This window comes from Eublepharis macularius, chromosome 18, assembly GCF_028583425.1.
Source record: "Eublepharis macularius isolate TG4126 chromosome 18, MPM_Emac_v1.0, whole genome shotgun sequence".
NCBI lineage: Eukaryota > Metazoa > Chordata > Lepidosauria > Squamata > Eublepharidae > Eublepharis > Eublepharis macularius.
Window position 1 is genome coordinate 32,224,516 of NC_072807.1, and position 21,064 is coordinate 32,245,579.

Here is a 21,064-nt window from a genome sequence, read left to right on the forward strand (position 1 = left end):
AGTTAAGTAAATGCTTTGATAGGTAATAATAACAATAATAATAATATTTAATTTATATACCACCCTTCCGGATGGCTTAACACCCGCTTGGAGCGGTTTACAAAGTATGTTATTATTATCCCCACAACAACAAACATCCTGTGAGGTGGGTGGGACTGAGAGAGCTCCTAGAAGCTGTGTCTGACCCAAGGTCACCCAGCTGGCTTCAAGTGGAGGAGTGGGGAATCAAACCTGGTTCTCCAGATTAGAGTCCCATGCTCTTAACTTTATTGTGGTATAAGCTTTTGAGAACCACAGCTCTCTCCGTCAGATGCATCCAACAGAGAGAGCTGTGGTTCTCGAAAGCTTATGCTACAATAAAGTTGGTTAGTCATAAAGGGGCTACTGGACTCTTTACTATTTAGCTTGTATGCTTAACCTACCTCACTGGATTGCTGTGAGGATGAAATGGACGTGGGGAGAACTACATGTACCACCCTGAGCTCTTTGCAAAAATCAGTGGGCAAATAGTGTGATAGATGGATGCAGGGAATTTTCTTTTGTGGAAACACATCCCATCATATCAGGGCTTTTTTTATGGGAAAAGAGGTGGTGGAACTCAGGACTGCACAATGACGTCACTTTGGGTCAGCTGGAACAAGGGGGGAGTTTTTTAAAGTTTAAATCGCCCTTGGAGAAAATGGTCACATGGCCGGTGGCCCCGCCCCCTGATCTCCAGACAGAGGGGAGTTTAGATTGCCCTCTGCGCCAGTGGTGTGGAAGGCAATCTAAACTCCCCTCTGTCTGGAGATCAGGGGGCGGGGCCACCGGCCATGTGACCACTTTCAAGAGGCGCCAGAACTCCGTTCCACTGCGTTCCTGCTGAAAAAAAGCCCTGCATCGTATGAGCTTCCCTCTGCAATCTGACGCTGCTCACAAACAAGTCGGTGAGCTCAGAAAGAACTAAGCCTCGGTCTGCATTTTGTAAATATTTGCTGCTGGATAAAGTGCTCCATCCCCGGGGACCCATTTTTACATGCAGTTAGAACTTGGCAAGAGGTCTGCTGCTTTGCAGAACAGATGGCAGGAATTCCGAGGCGAACTGGAAGGCAGGCAATGAGGAAGTCCCATCGGCCTTTGGGGAAAGTTCAGAGGCCTAGTGGGAAAGCAGTAAAGCTGGGCTCATCTGTCTGTAGGAAACAGCTCTGCAGGAGAAAGCGCGGTGACAGTTTCTCAATGGGGTTTTCTCCACATGTCATTTCATGCTGAGGAGAACACCCCCCCCCCCCATGGTTTCTACAGTTCCAATTTTTAAGAGGAATCTGTTCAACGTTTCTGTAACAACTCTGATTGGGAATGGCTGGGCGCTCAGAAGGAAATCTTATGGAATAACCTACTTGTGTCAACACAGTCAGAATTAATCAAGTCCTTTGCTACTCAGGGGGGAACCTGCCATCTCCAGCAGTAAATACTTCCTCCCTGTGTTTCAGATCGTTTTGACAACCTGGGGCAGAGGTTGTCTCCAAATTACTGTGGATTCTGGAATAGTGATGGCATGTGGTAAGCAGGACACAGAGAACCAACATAGAAATGATTGGAACCATCTAGCACATCTATGGAAATGCATGCAATTGAATGAAACCAAAACCCCTGTTTTTAACAGGGCAAATGATGGACTGTTTCCTTTGGTCAAGTGTGTGTGGGGGGGAGGAGGATTGCAATGAAGAGAATTCAAGAGCTGGATTATTACCTGCTGCGTTGCAAGACCCTACAGGGCCACCATTTTGCTGCCTTTTAGAAGGACTTGCCGTATAGAGGAAGAGTGCCACACCTCTCTTTGCATATGGGCCCAGAAAAGCAGCAAGACAATGATGTGAGGTCACTCAGCGGTTAACAGGATTCTTCCATGGCTCTGTAGACCTCCCATTTGCCCAACTGAGGCAGGGAAATACCCAGACCCAATTTATTACCTCCAAGGAATTGAGGAGCGGGATTTAAAAATGGCCTCTGCATAGTGACACTCTAGGGATTTCCCCTAGTCACTATGGTAAAGACCATCAAGACTATGGGTGGCAGCCTTGAGTATTACCCGGAAGTAACTCCACGTCCTCCCTGAATACCCTTCCCAGGCTCCCCACCCCAAATCTCCTAGGATCTGCAGAGGAAGTGTTGGGAATCCTATGACTCTGATCTTTGGCTTGTTCTCACGGTCATATACCTTGTGATGTTTGACTTGCATTTCCTGACTGTGGCTTTCTTGGCCTGTGGTCCACATATCTGGCCTTATGAGGCCATGGTTCTGCCCCCGCTTGCTTTCATCTACTCAAAACTCACAGTCTGAAAAGGTTGAAGACCATTAACCAAGATCTTCTGATGTAGGTGTAGTGGTTAAGAGCAGCAGGACTCTAATCCGGAGAGCCAGGTTTGATTTCCCCACTCCCTCCGTTTGAAGCCAGCTGGGTGGATGTGGGTCAGTCACAGCTTCTCAGAGCTCCCCCAGCCCCACCCACCTCACAGGGTGATTGTTGTGGGGATAATAATAACATACTTTGTAAACCATTCTGAGTGGGTGTTAAAGGGGCAGAATATAAATTGCATGTTGCTGCTGCTGCTGCTTTTAAGAAATAGTGCCTGTACATGATTAGATTTAGAGTTCTCTTATCTGAGCATCTCATAGAAAGTGGTTTCTTTGGAAGGAGCTGTATTGGGGTAGAACATGTGCCGAAGGTCCCACAGTCAATCCCTTAAACACTATACCTCTAGAATACATTTAATACCAAATGCAAAACAGACCTTTCGACAGGTAGCTGGGAACAATCATATGAGGAGGCCTGCTGGATCGGACCATCTAGTCCAGCATCCTGTCTCCAAATAGCCAACTTGATCACCTTGGAAAGCGTGTAAGTGCAGTGCACAAGCCAAGGACTGTCCTTGTTGATGCCCCCAGATATATTTCCTCTGAGAAAGATAGTTCCGTTTATGCATTAAAACCAACGATGTGTCATCATAAATACATTGAGCAAGATTTGGGTCTAGTCCCACCTTAAAGACCAACTAGATTTCCAGGGCATGAGCTTTTGAGAATTAGAGCTCCCTTCGTCAGATGCCTAAATAAAAGATGACTAAGGAAGCCCTGACTCTCGAAAGCTCATACACAGGAAACCTAGTTAAAGATACTACTGGACCTGAATCTTGCTCTTCTACTACAGACCAACACAGCTATCTACCTAAAAATAAATACATCGATCTCTACAGTGCCACAAGACTCTTTGCTGCACAGATTTTTGACATATTTGCACATGCATTTACAGTTACGATCTGCAGTCCAAAGAAATCTTTCATTCACACACATCATGATGAATAAATGATGGCTTGATACAGGCACTGGGTGAGGACTTTACTGAGTTGCAATATAATGTGAGAATTGGCCCCAAGCTGGGGAATAAAAACAGAGGTTGGACAATCAGCATACTCGTGACTGTATTAATATACAGCTCAGCAGGTATTCAAAAGAGGCATCCCGAGATAGGAATTAGTTTTCCTGTGTAGAAAAGGAAAGAAAGAGGGAGCAAACACTACGATGGATTGCAAGGACGGTGGAGAACTTAGAGAAAGGGAAAGAAATGGCATCACTTTCCAAAAAAGAAACTCTGTCCAAGGTACTGGAACCAATAATTTTTTATTAGAAGGAACAAACCAGGAGCTCAATGTTCCAGCTGGTGGTTTTCTTGTATATAAACATTTTGCAAAACTCATTACATTTATGTCACTTGCAAAATGATTTTAAACTTTCTCCATTACATTGAATGGGCTCAAAACTTGATAAAAAATGCAATTATAAACTTGGCTAGGAAGGAAGTCAGTCAGGCTGAGCTCGGGGCTGCGTAGTATAATTCCTTTGCTCTGTTCTTCTGAGCGAAGAAGGAAAAAGTAACCTTTTAATTTTACAGTTGTAGTCTGATAATAATGAACCCACGCCCATCTAAGCCTTTGAGCTAGGAAAAGTCCTTTCTTGCCAGAAGGAAAGTTATTCTTGGTGCTTCTAGCCATCTTTTCTCCTTTTCTGGGACAAGCTTCAGAGAAAAGCAAATTCTTTTGTGCTTTTCCACCAAGACTGTTTGGGACCTTTTTTCAGGTCTTGGTACTATGTAAATCTGAAAAGGGCATATTTGTCCACGTAAAGAGCAAACACCACATTGCCGAAGAAGTCAACTCTGGCTGTAAAAACGTGTTGCTGTTAAGAGACCACTGGAGGAAAGCTCTGCAGGACTCCCTGTAAATCAAGGCCACTGTTGCCAGGCAACTGGTTGAAAGATTTGGAGACAAGAAGTGGGGACCCACAGGAGAAAAAAAAAATAAGATGGAAAGGGAGATTTGTTCTTTGGCTGCTCTGTTACACACACAAGACTTGCACACAGAGATTCACACAAATGTGCAGAATTCATGAACACACAAACATACTTGTCCCCACCCACGCACCCAGGGCAACCTTGTCCCTTCTACACCTGCCCTTAAGCAGTGTGCATTATGATGGAGATGCAACAGGTATGGGAGACTGACACGAGTACAGCTATGTTCTCCCACACTAGCTGAATGCTATTCCTTGCTGTAATTCAATTCCCAGAGAGGAGAAGCCACCAAGGGATACCATGATAGGAAACATGGCTGCCTTTCTCCTCCTTCTCAATTAAAGGCTGCAAAGCATTGTTTAAAAACAGTGGCTCCAGCCAGCTTGAGATATGGCTGGATGGCTAACACTTGAAACGTTCTAAATACAGAAAAAATATTCAGCTAAAACACACACACACAAAGACTGAAAAGCCTCCACTGAAGTTGAAATACCCCCTTGGTATCACCTGTGGATAGGAAATATGTTATAGCTGAGATTCTGAAGTATTTTTTTTAGCAAGAATGCTAATATGTAGAAAACATCAATGGCCTCTGTAGACTCCTGCTGATGCTTTGATCACCAATTTTAGATAAGCAGTTTAGGATGCGTTTCTCAATTTAGTCTTCGGATGCAATAATTTTTTTAAGTATATGAAACAGAGGGGAACTCTCTGGGTTCGATTAATACAGTCTTTCCCGCTGTGATTTCCAACAGATGTGTTCAATCACTGCAGCCCTGTACAATTTCACCTTCAGCCTAGGTCATTATTACTCAATATAATTATTCAAAGTCTCATGGCACTAGCACCAAGAATGAAAGACAAAAAGCAAAGCATTCTGTTGAGGTGATTTCTGTTCAAGAAGGGAAGGGAAGGGAGGGAGGGAGGAAGGAAGGAAGGAAGGGAATAATAATAATAATAACATCCAATTTATATATCGCCCTTCAGGACAACTTAATGCCCACTCAGAGCAGTTTACAAAGTATGTCATTATTATCCCCACAACAAAAACCCTGGGAGGTGGGTGAGGCTGAGAAAGCTCCAGAGAGCCGTGACTAGCCCAAGGTCACCCAGCTGGCTTCAAGGGGAGGAGTGGGGAATCAAACCCGGCTCTCCAGATTAGAGTCCCGCGCTTTTAACCACTACACCAAACTGGAAGGAAGGAGCGAACGAATGAATGAATGAATGAACGAACAAACAAACAAACAACTTAAGTTCACAAAATACCCTCCAGAAAGTCTACCAGGATGGGGCCAGGAGATACAAAGCCCACTTGCAAGAGTGATTCATCCCAGTTAAAACAAAACAAAATAGGCTTTTACACACATGATAGTATGAGAGATTTCATTTTAAGAATGAGGACTTGTTATTACAATTGGAAAATATCTGGTTACTAAAGAGACTGGTGGTGATAGAGTGATATCCCACAAATATCACTGGTACTCCTGTCCACAACCACCTGATTCACCCCAAATTGCCATGGTTCAGTGTGGATTTGTAACAATTGTTATAGAGAGGGAGCTGTGTTAGTCTGTTGCTGGGCAAAACAAAGAGTCACGCAGCACCTTACAGACTAAAGAATTTTGGTAAATCTAGAGGAGTTGTCATGTTTGCATGTTACAGCAAAAATAAACAGGAGTCTTGTGTCACCTTAAAGGTGAAGTATAACATTTTGTGGGCTAGAGAGAAGAGAACTTCTTCATATGCAATGAGTGGATCTTCATTGTATAGTCATTTTATAGAGAAGGTATAGAGGGGTTGTGGATCACTGGTAGAGCACTTGGCATGAAAAACTAACTACAAGTACATCTAGACCCCATTTCATTCAGACGTCTCCTACATCCTCCGTTTCCAACTTATAATTAATTTTGTATCAGAAAACTGGTCAGTGTAAATATATCAAGGAGCTGATTATAGTGTTACGTTAAAACAATTTCCTCTGGCAAGTGGCCACTCCCTAATTGGATGTAATTTCAAGCGGGAGATTTCTGTTTCTCGGTGGGACTGTAGTTGATGTCTATGTTTTGGGGAAAAAAGAATACAAAAATAATTTTGCACTTGTAGCACTTTAGAAGCCCTGACCTGGATAGCCCAGGTGAGCTTGCTCTTGTCAGATCTCAGAAGCTAAGCAGGGTTGGCCTTGGTTAGTGATTGGATGGGAGGGCCCCAACGAAGATTAGGGTTGCAGAGGCAGGCAATGGCAAACCACCTCTGCTAGTCTCTTGCCATGAAAACTCCACCAGGGGTCTCCATAAGTCAGCTGTGACTTGAGGGTACCACACACACAGCACTTTAGAAATTGTATAGAAGTGCACTTTACAAAATGAATTTTGATATGAAGAATTTTGTCATCTAAAACGTCTCATGCTTTTGGATAAGTAATGTAGTTAGTTTTTCATGGACATTTTTTTCTTTTTTTAAAAAAAGCCAAACAGCATGGTCAAGGGGCCATGAAACACAAGGATGCACAATGTGAAATGCAAATATGTAAACTTTATATTTCATAAAAAAAAGGGCAGAGTTCATTCATTTAGTTTCATTCATGTGGAACTGTTTAACTGGCATTCAGAGATTTCACACCATCTTCCCTACTTATGACCTGGGATTTTCTTTCTTACTCTAGATATTAATTATCTTAGCAAAACCTGGGACTCCTTTACACATTACTGATGTTAATCAGCTAATAGATGGTTTCTGTATCTTTCACAGTTAAATTTGAATTGCACGTTGCCACAAACCCACATCCAACTCGGGCTTAGGCTGACCTTCCCCTACCCTGAGGTAAAATTTCTCCTCTTTAAGTCTATGAAGCTGTATACTGGGCTGGGAAGCCTCTGGTAGCATGGTTGATGTTAAGCTTCAACTTTCCTTCTTGTCCCACCCTTAAGGATTATTAAAAATGGTTACCCAGCCAAGTCTTAGTAGGGGACAGAACAGGGGTTTGCACTTCCCTTTAGCAAAAACTGGCACACAAGGCTTGGGGAGGTTCAAAACATAACTGAAGGTTTATTTACAGAAGGTTAAATTCAAAAAGCAGGTAGGCAGGTGTTTGAACTGAAGTAACAGGAAGGTTTTTATACAGCAACTTCACTGGTGTGAGGCACAAAACACTTGGTTTAACACTAGGTTGCTGGCTTCTTTCAGAGATTGACACTGCTTCACAAATGTTTCCCTTTTAAAGCACAGACACAGCACAACTTCCCCTCCTCTCCAGACTTAAAGGTGCTCCACTGAGACAAACCCTTGCCAGATACTGGGCAGGCGTTATAGTTATGAGTTATAGCCTTGTTCCTAGCACTGAAGGGGAGATGCCTTTCTACCCACTTCCTTGGCCCACTGTAACTCCCAGATCTCTCAAGTCTAAGCAGGAGTCAGTGCTGGTTTTTCCCACTTTAGTCCGAGGACTAACTGTGCTTCACAAACATTATTTCCTCTCACAGCGGGTTCTCTGGCTGACCCTCTCTGGTCTAAAGCCAGGCTCCAACCCCCTTCCACTTTCTTGTTTCCTCTCCACCTCCAACTGCCAGCTTCCCCAACATTCCACCCCCAACTGCCATTTCAGGCTAGCCACATGGGGTGGAGGAAACATGTCGATCATATGCTCACTGGCTGGAAATCTCAGCATCAGAAGCTGAGTCCATCACACATGTGCTTACAATCTACCCTGCATTTCCTGCTGGGGGCGGGTGAGTCCTTTTTTATTTACTGGCCTAGATCCAGCCGTGAAGTTAAAAGTCCTTAAGAGGGTGTGGCCAATTCCACTGATCTTCCCTCCCACTGCAGCCTACTGCAATTTTGTTCTGAGGTGTCAGGAGCAATTATAAATGATAATTGGGGGGGGGGGATTCTGCAGTGAAAAGGGCAAATAAGCAAAAATTGCTGCCCCTTCTTCCAAAAATTTGGGTGTGTGTAGGTTTTCTTAATCCAGCCCACCACGATTGTGGCCATAGATGGATGCTTCAAGGAAATAAGGAGTAAATTATTTACTTAAGGCAAGCTTGCTTTATAAGTAGGCAAAAGCTTCTGAACATAAAAAAAAATGTTCCTTTTTGGCTTATAATGCTGATGCTAGATGCTAAAATTCACTTCGATACAGGCTCGGTATGAAGGTTATAGAATTTCCTAGCAGTGATGAAGAAGTACTTTCCATCGGTGTCTCTGAAGTCTTGACTGGAGATGAGATAGCACCATCTAGTGAGGGAGGCTGGCTATGACCGTAGTTCTTCCTGAATGAAGATGAAAACTGGGAATTTTGAAAACTGCACAGCAAGCCCAGTTCAGCAGCCAGGCTCCCAGCACAAGCCTCGCTGAAGCAGGATGCAGTTGCAAAGAAGCACAAAGATACTTTTGTGCTGTTATTGTCAATACAGTTTCCGGAAGACTGCATCCAAAATAAAACCAAAATCCAGCAGCATCTTCAAGATTAACAAGATTCGGGTCCAGTAGCATCTTAAAGACCAATGAGATTTCCAGGGCAATTATTCAGCCTGAGCGTTTGTGGGTTCCAGCCAGCTTTGTCAGATAGAAACTCATAGTGGGGAATTTTTATGGGGCAGGAGGATTCAAGGCTTGGTGTGAATTATACTCTAAGCCTTTCGCAGGTAAATGTACTAGAGGAATTGAAAGGGTTGGTATGCATCCTGTACTGACATTTTCGACCCCTCATGTTGAAATCTACACTTGAAGGTTCATAAATCACACCAAGACTTGTTTCCTCCTCCTCCATCTCCCCAACCTGCCCCATAAAAATTGCCCAGCATGTCGTTCCATCACTTATCTATCTGATGAAGTGGGCTGGGACCCACAAAAGCTCAGGCTGAAATTAATGTTGTTCGTCTTGAAGGTGCCACTAGATTTTTGTTTGGTGTAGTGGTTAAAAGCAGCAGGACTCTAATCTGAAGAGCCAGGTTTGATTCCCCACTCCACTTGAAGCCAGCTGGGTGACCTTGAGTCAAATCACAGCTCTTCCAGAGATCTCTCAGCCCCACCCACCTCACAGGGTGGTTGTTGTGATAACATACTTTATAAACTTCTCTGAGTGGGTGTTAAGTTGTCCTGAAGGGCAGTATATAAATTAAATGTTGTTGTTGTTATTTTGCTACAATAGACTAACATAGCTACATCTTTGTGATCACTGGATTGCATCTGGCATCAAACCCCAGAAAATGGACCAATATGAGATCAAAATCACCGCACAAACTTTTTATCCTACCACACCTCTTAGCTAAGAGCGGAGCACAAAAACTCTTTCACCAGAGCTAAGATGGGAGGAGGCCATGTCGTTCCAAATCAAATTTTGAAAATGATGGTCATGCAAACACCCCTTTCATTTAGGACTAACCAAAATATGACAATATACTGAGCCAGCTTTGACTTCTCCAGAACTCTTCATCAGGCGGGACATTCAGATGGCTTTTATATTCTCAAAGGAAGAACAGTGATTTATTTTTGCTTCTCTGTCCCATAAGCCTCTGGTGTCTCTCGAAATGTGTTTGCCATCTAGCGCCAACTAATCTGCAGCAGCTTCTACATCCCATTTTCAGATCCCACAAATTGCAGAGTAGGAGCTTCTCCATCACAACACTGCCCCGTCTTTTTAACACTTCCAGGTTTTTTTTGTACACAACATGCAGCCTGACAAAGAATTCAGGGAATTCAAAAACATGGTCAATAATGTTCTAGTTGACTATAATTAAAAGGGATTACGCTGCTGCTGTTCCTGGAATTTCCCTAGGAGATATAGGCATGTTTCTAATTAAGAAAAAAATAAGCTATACCCAACTTTTTTTTTAATTCATTGAACATGAAAGTAGTACAAATATCATTTTGTCATTATATGCCCAGGGTGTGTGTGTGTGTTATAGGGCTTGCGTGTCTAAGACAGACAGTGTAGTGTAGTGGTTAGAGTGATGAACTAAGATCTGGGAAAACCAGGTTCAAATCCCAGCGCTGCCATAGAAGCTTGCTTGGTGACCTTGGGGCAGTCACTCACTTTCAGCCTATTGTGAGGATAAAATGAGGAGAGGAGGGTGATGTATGTCATTTGGGGTTCGCACGGAGAAAAGAGATGGGGTATAAATGAAACTAGGACTTTTTTCAGCAAGAACGTGGTGGAACGGAGTTCCGGAACCTCTTGAAAATGGTCACATGGCCATGTGACCATTTTCTCCAAGGGCAACCCACTGAGTTCCACCACCTCTTTTCCCAGGAAAAAAAGCCCTGAATGAAGCTAATAATAAATTGTTTATCTAACTGACAATTATTATCATATGAATCTCAAAATCTTATTTCCAGAAAGGGAGGGGGGGGAGATAGAGAAATTTGCGGAAGACCGAAGATTCAAAACAGCCCTACAATCTAATTAGCCAAGTCCAGAGAGATGCTATTAAAGTTGTCGAAGTAATAATGAATGTCAAACAAACAAAGCAAAAAGTCTATCCAAGGGCACATTAGCAAGTAAATATTATATGAAAACAAATCAGGGTAGACATGTCGCCTCCTGCCCTCTCTAGTTTTTCTGTCCTCAGCATTATTTCTTATTATCAGCATGAGATTGCCTTTAATACATGAGCCCACGCTGCAGTCACAAATGAACAAAGGAACCCCACTTATGTGGAGACAGAAGGTTGCTTTGGTTTTATTAGCTTCATAAACACATTGTGCTAACAGATACAAACAACAGACATTTAAGCGAGTCTTTGCTGGCCGCTCCATCTAATAGCACACCCAGTGGACAAATGCCTGCCAAACAGGGTACCACGATGGAGCCAATCACAAAGGGAGCGGGGTGGGTGGGCAGCGGTCTGCCTGCGTATTTTTCTGCAATATTTTCATGCAGGTATTTTTCTGCATGCATGGAGTGCTTCTGGAGCATGTAGAAAAGCATTGCATTGCACACAGAAAAACAACGGCCGAATCCACACTTCCATTTTCCTCCGTTTTTTCCCCGCATAAAATCCGCAGGTCCCGTTTCAATTCACATACTCTAACCGCACATCCGGATTTCCCGCGGTTTTTTTCGAACGCATATTTCATGGGTTTCTTGCGCGTCTCTTGCGCAGCAAGCACCGCGGATGTGAACAAAAGAATCCGTTTCTCCTAGTTTCTGCCCAATCCAAACCACTCCCATTGTCCTTTTTTCCCCTCCTCTGTTGCTGTGCCTTTCACCCTGTAAGTAAATCACTTGTTTTATATGTTTTTTTTTTATTTAACTTAACTTATATCGCTGCTCCGCAGCCACGAGTCGACAGTATCCCGAAAATGAAAAAGAAATTCCAGCTCGGGAAAAAATCCTTCCCAAGACGCCTGCTCAAACTTTCACTCTATCACCACCCCCTTTTTTTTTTTACTTTTTTTTTCAAGATTTCCGTTATGACGAGAAATCAAAGCAACCATAAATATATAGATCGAAACATAAACATCACGATGATCGATTTTTGGTAAAGGTGATGACTGCCTTTGATGTTCAATCCGTGCTTCATTGAACAGCAAACTCTAGTATCCTTTAATCTCACACACCGCCAATGTTGCCCCAACCGTTCCTTTTACGTTTACCTGATTCATCGATATGTCGACAATTTCAACCGTGGAAAAAAATTAGGCGCGAAATGTAACGGTCGGAAAGAACGGTTTGCGCATGTTCGGAGCTACTGAGCAGGCGACATTCGAGCGGTGTGCAGCAATCAATGATCACTCGACCCCTTCAATAGAGCCATTTGATGTCCACAGTGTCTCAAGGTGGGTTGAAAATATCAGAGAGGGAGACCCCAAACATGTCAGCAGATGCATCCTCCACTGCCCGTTCCGCCACTTGGCGTGAACGAGAAATATTAGATCTTTTGGACTTGTGGGGCGAGGATAAGGTTCAGGAGGCCTTGCGCAGGTCGCATAGAAATATTGACTGCTATCATAAGATTGCCTCACAAATGGCTGTACGTGGACACAACAGATCCGCTCAGGAGTGCCGCAACAAAACCAAGAGCATGCGCTTGGAGTATAAAAGGGTCGTGGCTCATAATGGCACATCGGGTAATTCCCCAACAACATGCGCTTACTACAGGGAGTTGCACAGCATCCTGCGTGGGGACGCAAGCGTTAAGCCAAAGCGCATAGCTCGAAGCTTGAACATTGCGGTTAAGGAGCTTCCAAGTCGCCCAGAGTTGATCCCATCAGACGGTTCAGAAGAACTCTTCTCTCATGACCTTGTAACCGTGGACTACGATCACATACGAAGCTCCACACCTGCTCCAAGAGGTAACAAGGGGTGTGCGTGCCTTCGTCATGGTCACCGCCTACTGTGTTGTTGATTGACCCAGCAATAAATGTTACTGGACTGTGACAATTTATTCTTATCCCAATCCACAGTTCAATCCTCCGTGTCCACAGAAGAGGGAACCGACTGTGACCTGGACAGCACAGTTGATGGACTGGCAGACAAAGGTGAGATTAGTGGGCTTGACAATGCAACACATGCCACAGTTTGCACATTGCATCTTCTCACGCATCGAGATTTTGAAATGGGTAACAAAACATTCAGTCGTGTATGGGAGAGCAAGGCAATGATGCAAGGGCCCCTCATTCATGTCTAATTGCAGCACACCGGAAACGACCATCAGTGACTGTGAAGGGCTAGGAAAGATGTTTGTGTGCCACTAGTGCACGTCGCCATTCCCTTGATCAAGGAGCGGTCTCCTTTTCCTCCTTGCAATACTAATCTGGACTACAAGGGTTAAGTTTGAGTGGAGATAGACAGAACATGATTTGTATCAGCTTCACCGACAGGTCCCATGTCCTGTGTGCCCGGCAAACTGACTCTTTGAAATTTTTATGGCAAGATGTGTCCATGAATGGTTAGCCATCCGAGGGATGACTGAAAACTATGCTTTCATCATCATGCCAATCCTGACAATTTTTGCTAACCCCTATGTCATTCTCTGCCCTTTTTTTTAATAATCTTGCCCAAGAATGGCCAGGACAGGGTTCCTGAATAGACAAGGTGGTTGCTGTTTGGTGGTGTGAAATGCGCTGATTAGTACTGCAAATTACCACCCGATATTGCTGTCCAAGGACAGGCGCTGTCTTTTTACTTGAAAATGGTAATGATTATCAGTTTCTTAAGTGCATATCATGTGTGAAATCAGTCCTGGTGGCACATCTGTTCCAGGGTGACAACTCAGCTGGAACATGGAGATCTCAATGAAATGCTGCCGATCATCTTGCGCTTTGCTGCGGAAACAGAGCTTTCCCCCACCGAAGTTTGAATGGCATTCAACAAGACATTTCATCTATTGGCCCCCCCATTGGAAAACAAGGATGTCAGGATGTCAACTAAAACCTGGCTAACTGCATCTCTATGTGTGATTCCAAACTGACTCTCATTTTTTTGTGGTCTCCTCAGAAAACATGGCGCCTTGCAATGATGCACAGGAAGATTGGATTGGTGTGCGGGGGTCCCCTACCTCGCCCAAGGAATCAACAATTGGTAATTCACTCTGCATTTTCTGTCTCTGATCCTGATAAGATTTTCATGAATTGATTTCCGCCACAGTATGAGTTATGTTTGTCTCACTTCTACCAAAAATCAATGTTTTCATTCACAGAACGCGCAGGATCTCCAGCATTAGAACCAGCAGAGCTCTCACCAGGAACACGTCTTTCAAAAATCAGAAACAGAAAACGAAAAAATGCCGCTCTTTATGGTGTGGCGGACCAAATGCTCAGCCAAAACAGGACTTTGCACCGAGAGCAGCTTAAGGAATGGAGAGCAGAAAGACAGGAAAATATGAGGTGGTTGGAGGAGGATAAGCGGGTACAAATGGATTTTCTGGAGGAAGCAAGGAGGGAAAGGAATGATTTGAGGGAGGCATGGAGGGAAAACCTTGATATAATGAGGGCTGCAGTCGGCACACTGCAAACGCTTGGGGAATTGATGGTTCAGCAAAAGCAGACGGTCAATCCCTCTGACATGGCACTCAGAATTCCTGAATCACAGCCATCAATTGTCAGAGCAGCCGGTGCTAAGCGTTCCTGTGTGGGAAAGGCCCGGGAGAGGTTGACGTTGTAGAATTGTTTACAGAGCCCTCTTTCATGTTATGTTGTGTGTTGTGTTAACCATCCACTGTCAGGGAAAGCATTTCTAACAGTTAGTATCAAGTGATTGCCCATGTCTGAATAATAGCGATGAGTGATGCAAATCTATTAGACAAGATTGCGGTCAATGCCCCTGATCAACAACCACTGTTGGCAGTTTCAGCCTTGACATTCCACCCAAAGCCCAATGATCACTTATGTGGCGAACTAAGAACTCAGCATTGTTGGTTAAACCCAAAATAAAGTGTTTGTATGTTGCAAACTTGAGGACAATCTTTCTGTATTCTCACCTCCTCTTGTTCTGTCTATGACTGACCGTCACTGGAGAAATAAAGGGGAGCATCGGTCAACATGGTTTGGTGGTGGTCTACACTAAATATCTTCAATAGTCACCCACAAGGGGAATGAGAACCGTTTTTTGTCTCCTTATAACTCACTTTGAAATAACAATCCTTGGTTTTTGTATGTCTTGGAGCGTAAAGGTGAGCTGATGCTACTCGTGAGAATGTCAATCAGCACGGCTGAGACAAGGGTCATGTTAGCAGATCCACCTTATCAATGTGTGGGAGGTGTGATGTGATCAAGGAACCTATCGTGGATCAATGTTGTGGATTGTTGTTTTGTGTGGAATTTTCCAAATTGAAGTCCATTGAGGATGGCTTGGGAAAAAGATGCCTGTAAGACGGCCACAGTGGTAAGACATCACTCCAAATGCCCTTCCTTTGGAAAGAATGGGGGCACACAAACGGATTATTAAACTCAGAATAAATTTTTATTAACAAACACACAAACTAACATCACACAACAAGAAAGATACGTTAGGCTTCTTAAAAATTGCCTATAACTATGATGGGACCAACTATTAACATTTCAGAAAGTGATCTGGAAAGGGCCAAATTCAACAACTCAGACTGGACAAAAAAGGGGCTCACAAACAAAAATCGACTAAACACCCTCCTCTGTTGGAGTTGCACCCCTGTTGGTCTGTCCCCGCTGCCGTTCCCGCCTCTCCATCCGTGACATTCTCCTGCTCAGCCTTGTCAGTCTGGCATCGAACGAGGACATCCTATCCATCATTTTGGTAACTGTGAAAACAGTGTCAAGTGAAGTGTTAAGCGAATGTTAATGTGCCCCTCACATCACATTTCCAGTAAGTGTATCGCTGCTAGAACAACAGACAACAGTCATGTTTAACAAAACTGAGATTTCCAGGGATTCAATAAAAGAATGCATGATAGCGCTTCCTTTGCTGTCATCTGTTGGAGCATGGGGTGGCCGACACACCATGCAACCCACAACTTTTATTGCTAACGGGCGGTTAGAGAGAAAGTATGTTTCCTTTCCGTCAACAGATGACACATTGCAATTTTGATGTTTCAGAGACCTCTAGGTGACCTCGAGGTAAAAGAAATGCACCTCTGGATCAGTGAACGGTTCGAGTTTTGGGTGGGTGGGGGTGTGTTCGCCCGGCCTTATCAGTACAACAATAGTGGAATTTAGCTGTTTCTTTCAAAAGCAGCAGGTGTTCCAAAACCCCCCCAAAAATGGTCAGCATGTGCCGTGGCGATATGCAAGGTACAGTTATTGTGCTGGACAATGTGGTGTTGGAGAATCACCGGCAATGTGGAGTGATGTCCCGCAACCCTCAGGTGTGATCAGAACAGGGAGGTGAAAAAAACACTCACTGGTCCCTCCAATTCTCCCCTCCAGGCCGTTAAGCAGGCGGTAGACATCCTCCACCGTGTGCTGTTCAGTTGGATGCCGCTGTGTGGAGGATGAATGGGGCTGTGCCTCAGCAGGATCAGCTTGGAAAGAAAAGGGAAATACACGCTGTTCAGTTATGACTTCTGCATAGACATTGCGCGCAGTGTTGTCCAAATGGGAATATGCCTTACTTTGCAAAAGGGTTCTTGTCCTTAATTTTTTTCATGGTGTTCAAAATGGAATTGCATGTCAATCCTTTGGCATGGATGCGGATTGTGCTTAGAGGTTTGTGCTCATTCTGCAGTTTCCATGCCAAAAGGAAAATTTTGGTGGGTTGAACATCTGATTTTCTTTTGATGGTGTGCTCAACGCTTATTGATAAGCGACACGGATTAACAGCACACCACTGTACAGGGAACAGTTCACCACAAAACAACATGATGTGAGAGGGAACCAGTCAATGTGCAGATGTGATCCTTTTAAATGCCCCTTTTAGGGTTTCTAGTCTGGGTAATCCACATTACAAAGATAAAGTCATTTGTGATTTTCGACACACACGACTCCATCATGCTTACAGGTGGCGGGAGTCTGAACCTGGGCAACATCAACAGGGCCAGGCAACTCTTCTGAGTAGTCCTCCTGGACACCGCTGGTCTCCCCTTCTGCTGGCAAGGCTTGCCGCTCGTCCTGGCTGCGATGAACCACTAAAAAAAAAATTAAACAAAGAACAGAGATGCTCAGATGACTTTTTATGTTTATGCAAGCTACAGCAGCCACCAAGAAAATTAGAATAAACTAGTGACATCTCATTAAGTGGTTTTCCTGGCCCTGTGATAAAACATGATTTTTTTCATTCCAGTATATAACACTTAACTGCTGACCCTTTATGAGCCAAGGACAAAAGGACAGTGGTTCCTATCACTGGATCAGCAACAAACCCCCCCCCACCCAATTTTTTTTAATTTGTAGACAGGAAAAAAGGAACCTTTTGTTTGGTGCAGCATTTGGGCGTGGAAGATGCTTGGGCACTCCTTGTGTATGTAAGAGTGCTTGAGCTGGATGGCCAATGCACCTGAGGATTTAATCTTTGTGAGGCAGGTCTGACTACGAGTAGCGCTTTATTAGAAAAAAAATTGGGCCGGGGCCAGACCGTCCACTAATCGTTCAAATGGGTCAGGCAGTCAAAACGAGATATTGGGTTCTCTAATGTGACACTTGAAAAGGCAATGATATATCGATTCGATGTTATTTTTTTTTCTTTTATTCTCAAGGACACCCCAGACACATGTTGGACACTTTGCAGATTAGGTCCTCTGGGGAGGGACAGGACTATGGAATGAAGCAATGATGCAAAGAGTCTTTTTTGCAAATTTTAAAAAAAAATCACCTTACCAGAATGACGGCGGGCGATCCAGCTCGGTCTCCCGGCTTGCTCCCAGAGGCGGAGCATCGTGGAGAAGTGTGCAGGGCGAGCGCTTTGGCGGGGAATGCCCTGCCAGGCCTCCAGGGCGTCGAAGAAGGCACCCTTAACCCGCTTAAACTTTGAGCGGCATTGCTCCGCGGAACGGGTGAAACCGCGGGCACCCATCTGCCTTGATAGCCTGAGAAAGATCAGGCGAGTAGGCAGATGGGTGCTTTTCATCACCCGTTCCGCTTTTCCACTTCTCTCGAGGAGTTCCAGCATGGCCTCGACCTCCGCTTCCCTCCAAAACACTCCCTTGCCGCTGGGCGCCATTTTTGTTAGTGCTTAATGCCCTATCGATAAATTGCACTCCTTCTTCTGCGCATGCACGAAATCGTCTCCAGCTCTCAAAAAAGGCGCGAATAAAAACCATCCGTTATCATCTTGCGGAGAGCGCTGCGCACTTTAACGATTGATCGAAATTTCAAATTTTAAAAATAACGTGAATGGCGAACACAACTCTATCAAATTGTGAGAAAGGAAGGCAAAAGTTACCAAAAAAAATTGGACACTGCGTGGATTGTTTACAAGACATTTCAACGTGATCTGAAACAAAACGTGTTGGATTCATTGGCTTTGTACTTGAGACATTGGAGACAACCTTTTATTGGTTTACCAAAAGATAAAAAATTAATGTGAACAAACCGGGGGGGGGGGGGGTTTGTGTCTTGTCTTTTTTCTCCCTTTTTTTTTTTATTTTAATTTTTCTATGTATGAGTCAATATTTTCAACGGTAGTCCTAGGTGAAATACACCCTGGGCTAGTTTTTTTCAAGACACGGCAAAGGGGCACACGTGGGAAACCGGTTTGGCCACTGTGCAGAGACCATCATCTTACCCAATGTCGCGTTCTGGATCATAGGATGTCGCATAACAGTGCATGCATAAGTGCAGGATAAATTTTTGTTTTGATCATGTGGGAGTGAACCCCCACAACGTTTGTGCTACTGATCAGAGTCTTCAATGTATTGAAAATGATTCCTGTGGAGCAATCTTCCCTTTCAATAATTTCACAGTCATTGAACCAAGTAAATCCAAACTTTATTTTTAATAAAGAATCATGCATTCAAAAAGTAATTTGAGAAGGAACATTCTTGACATCAGAGCATTAAACCCACTATGTATGATGTCCATGCTGTAACCCACGAGCCATCCAACTCGACACCACCTCACGCACCGCCTTGCCCTGATCCAGATGGTTGTCTTGCATTTCCCCATCTTGTCCTGCCACCCTGGAGATGAGCAGTGGGTCTACATCGCCCACCCCTCCAACGATGTCGTGCCCCCTATCCTCACAGAGGTTGTGGAGGACCACGCAGGCGGTGACAATTGACACCACGTTTTGTTCTCTGGCCAATAGTCTGTGGGACAGGCACCTGAACCTGGCCTTCAAGCGGCCGAAAGCACACTCCACCCGATTGCGTGCTCTAGCAAGACACCGGTCAAACCTCCTATGTGCCTCTGTTTCCGCAAATCTTCCGAATGGCTTCAACAGCCAACGGCGCATCGGGTAGGCACCATCTGCAAGCACCAAGGGAGGCACATGAACTCCATCGACACAGATGGTAGGATTGCCAGGCACAAAGGACCCAGAGTCCATAGCAACACAGAATGCGGAGTGAGTGAAGACGAAGGCGTCGTGATTTCGACCACTCCACCCAATCTCTGCATCGATGAACCTTCCCCGGTGATCAACAGTTCCCTGGAGAAGGATTGATGAATAACTTTTACGGTTACCGTACTGGTCGGGCCTTCCTCCAGGGGAACATATGGGGATGTGTGTGCCATCAATGGCCCCAATGCAGTGTGGCATCCCAAGTTGCAGGAAACCGTCCATTATCTGAAAAGGAAATAAAAAATGCAAACCAGTCAAGATGTGAAACAAAGGCATTCAATGAACCACATCTAATTGCTTTCTCCATAACCATCATATGGGAATCACATGTCAATGAGAAGACAGTTCATGTCAGCAATGAGGCAGGACCATACCATGTCAACTTCATTGTGCAAAGCCAGTGACAAGAAAACTTTCACAAGTTACACTCACACTCTTTTTGGAAATGTTAAGGCACACACACACACAGACACGCAAGTGGTGGATGGTGCAGCCCTCTGTAATTAAAGTCAGGAATTATTCAATGTCTACCGGTGTCGATATAACAGTTTAATGAACTAACAGAAAGACATTACCCTCCCAACGTTGGTCCCTAGCCGAACGGTCTTCGAAAGCAGCTTGTGCTCGACGGCCAGACAGAATTCAATCACCAGACTGGCGACGGTGGAGCGACCGACCCCGAAGATGTCATTTGCCACCTGGTAAGTGGAGCCGCTTGCCAGGAACCACACAGCCACAGCCACCCTCTTCTCCACAGATATGGCTTCTCGAAACGTGGTCCGTTGCCTCTCCAGACGAGGTCGAAGCACAGAAACAAGATAGCCAAAGGTGCTGCGGGACATTCGGAATCGGCAGATCCATTCGTGGTCATCCCAGACTTGGAGCACTATCCGCTCCCACCAGTGATCGCTTCGTGGATAGACCCAGCAATCTCTGGGATCATTCAACTCAGCCACAGAACACCACTGTAACGCAGGGTCATTCCCTTCAGCTCGGATCCGGCGACGGCGTCGGGATGCAAAGGCAAGCAGGCGACGACGGATGCGTCTTCTTTGATGAAGGAATCGAGCAGTCGCACGATTCGAACGAGCGATGTATCGACTGTAAGATCGAAACATCTCTGAACTGCAACGAAGCAACATGGCAACCACTTGTCCGATCAGAAACAGAACCGTCTCTCTTGGAGCCATAGTGATCGCCCACCGCTCTAACTACCCACAAAGGAAAAACGCACAGCGCACGGCTTTTATGCCGATTCAAATTCACCCGCGCTGAAAAGGGGACCAATAGTTGGAAGGAGCGCTGACGTGAAACGTGGGCATCCTATCGCTGAACACTTGGTGGGTTGGTCCTCGCAATTTCAAGTTGCCGATATATTGTCAGTACGGAATAAAATAAACTTTTGGGAGAAATGCGTGTTGGTGTAATGAATGTTGCAAACGACGGACCTAACCCAAAGTGAAAATTAGGGGCAATCGACTACACATACCAACAAACTATCGATATATCGGAAATAAACAACAATTTTTTAAAAAATGCGTAGTGATGTCATCGCGTATGCGATGGAAGGACACGCCCCGAAAAGCGCATTTCTAACGGAGATGTGAACAGAATTCGGCGCGCAACATCCGCTATCGGAAAGGGTGTGAGAACACCAAAGGGGGAAATGCGCGCTGGAGAACAACAGAAGACAAGCGGAAGAAATGCGAAGGGGAAGGTAGTGTGGATTCAGCCAACATTTCACTTCCACAATAGTCTGCACAAGAATTGAACATGCTCTCTGCCTTAGAGGAATAGTGATGGCAGTTAAGCAACAGGTTTTTTTTAA

General features: G+C 44.7%; 1 long non-coding RNA gene across 1 annotated transcript; it reads left to right on the forward strand.

The window, feature by feature from the left end:
* Positions 1–13,784: 13,784 nt before the first annotated feature.
* On the forward strand, positions 13,785–14,718 carry LOC129345609 (uncharacterized). The gene is made up of 2 exons (XR_008598576.1): positions 13,785–13,848; positions 13,967–14,718. It is a non-coding gene; the product is annotated as an uncharacterized LOC129345609 (long non-coding RNA).
* The last annotated feature ends 6,346 nt before the right edge of the window (positions 14,719–21,064 follow it).